Below are 2,033 nucleotides of genomic sequence, written 5' to 3'. Positions count from 1 at the left end.
TCAATGTAATTTTCTAGCGTCTTGAAACTTGCATTTCGGCCTACCTAAAATTCTATTTTTAATTTTCTAAAAATTCTGAGTAAAAAGTTCAAATTTAAATTTTTGTACGAAGTTGGAAATGTAGATTTATTTGGTGCTGAAGTATTGTACTAAACTTTTACAAAAAAAAATTATAATCATAAAATATACAAAAAAAAAAATTGCCAAAACTGGTCAAAAATGTCACTAAACTTAAACATTTTTTGCGGATTTTCGATAAAATATGCATACAACTCTTAGTAACAAAAAGCTAACTTGAAACTAGTTGAAGAGCAATTCAGTAGTCATGAAGACGTAATCGGCAGTTTGTTTTCTTTATAAAAGATTCTATTTTAATATACTGATACAAATTTTACTTTGAATACATTTTTGTCTGCACTTCACAAATCATTTTTCGGATCCAGTATAAATAAAATGACGATCGAAATTTACTTATATCATTTTGAAGTTCAATATTGTCATCTGCGTAAAAGATTGTCGTATGTTACGCACGTACGTATGACGCTTACGACAATCTTTTATCCAGGCGACTATATGGACGTCCTCGGAGTTCGAATATGGGACCAGAATTGAAAAACAAACAAATGTGTAAATGTGTAATGAATGTGAAGAAAACAAATGTGTAATATTAAATAAAGTAAACATTGAATTTTTTGCTGATATTTTATGTTCAAAACTAGTTAGCTACAATTTAGTTGATATCTAATGCAGAGGTAAACACCCCAGACTCTTTTGCGGCTATCGCCATACAAATATATGTAGATAGCTTGCATCAATGTATATATCGAGGGCTTGTTTTCCATACCCTCTATCTGCAATTTTTACAAAAACTACTTTGTGATGGTAGAACCCATAAGTACCTGGCATCACCAATTTTAATTCTGACTTTGAAATTTAATAGTAAATTCTTCTGTCAAGCGTTATACGAGGTCAGCATTAATATCACCGATTACAGTTAAGTTTTAGGTGCATTTTTATATAAGAATCTCATTTTTGTGGAAGGTGCAGATAGAGGGTATTGAATATAAGACCTCGATATATAGATAATAGGGACCTTTAGTTCTTTCCAAATCAACTTCAAGTTAATCTATAGTTAGATACATTTCCTGCATAGCGCGCATTTGTCTAATGCAAGCCGTCATCAATTCGCCACTTTGCTGCTTGCTATGTTTGAGTTCCGGTCGCTTAACGAAAAATTTTGTATGTGAAAGCAACACCAAAGTTAGCTAGCAAGTATGGACGATATCGAGTTTGGTTGTACCTCATTGAGCTCGTTCGTTTCGCCACTCGCCAACTGTTGGCGAACCGATGACGACTGCAGACACAAATACAAACTTTATATTAAAATCGAATTTATTAATAGTAGATATCTTTTCTATCTACAAATCGTGTTATCAATTTATTTACTTATACCCCTTTGTCACCGTTCCTCCCACAGCCCGGCTAGCTCAGTCGGTAGAGCATGAGACTCTTAATCTCAGGGTCGTGGGTTCGAGCCCCACGTTGGGCGCAAGTTAAATTTTTTGTTCGGACATTTTTATTTAAAATGTGTTTTTATTAAAGTATGTACCGCCAACTAAGTATATGAAATTTTTATGGGCAACACAAATCTCTTTTTATATATCCTAATAATACTAATAAATATTATACTATTATATGCGAAAGTTTGTTGCTCCTTCACGCTAAAACGGCTGAACGAATTTCAATGAAGTTTGGCGCACAGATAGGTTATAACTTGGACGAACATATAGAATATCCTGTGAAGAGTGTTGCTACCATCTTAAAAAGTTAAAGTCAATCAATTAATAAGTTAAATCAAATACTAAATACAACAATGCGAACGTCGAACAAAAAGGGTTCCAAACCGACTTACCTGGAAAACACTTCTTAAATTTAAAATCAATCAATTATTAAGTTAAGTAAAATGTCACAAGAATTTGGGTGTTAAACGAAAGTGGTTCTAGAACGATTGTTTACGTAAATATTATTTAAGA

At 32.6% G+C, this 2,033-nt stretch overlaps 1 non-coding gene across 1 annotated transcript; it reads left to right on the top strand.

Annotated features, from left to right (window-relative positions):
• Positions 1-1,476: 1,476 nt before the first annotated feature.
• On the top strand, positions 1,477-1,549 carry Trnak-cuu. Its single transcript has one exon. It is a non-coding gene; the product is annotated as a tRNA-Lys (tRNA).
• The last annotated feature ends 484 nt before the right edge of the window (positions 1,550-2,033 follow it).

This window comes from Rhagoletis pomonella, unplaced genomic scaffold, assembly GCF_013731165.1.
Source record: "Rhagoletis pomonella isolate Grant_MI unplaced genomic scaffold, Rhpom_1.0 Rhpom_scaffold_00008, whole genome shotgun sequence".
In the NCBI taxonomy this organism is placed as follows: Eukaryota; Metazoa; Arthropoda; class Insecta; order Diptera; family Tephritidae; genus Rhagoletis; species Rhagoletis pomonella.
Note: the sequence above shows the minus strand (reverse complement) of the source record. Positions and strands in the feature narration are given on the sequence as shown.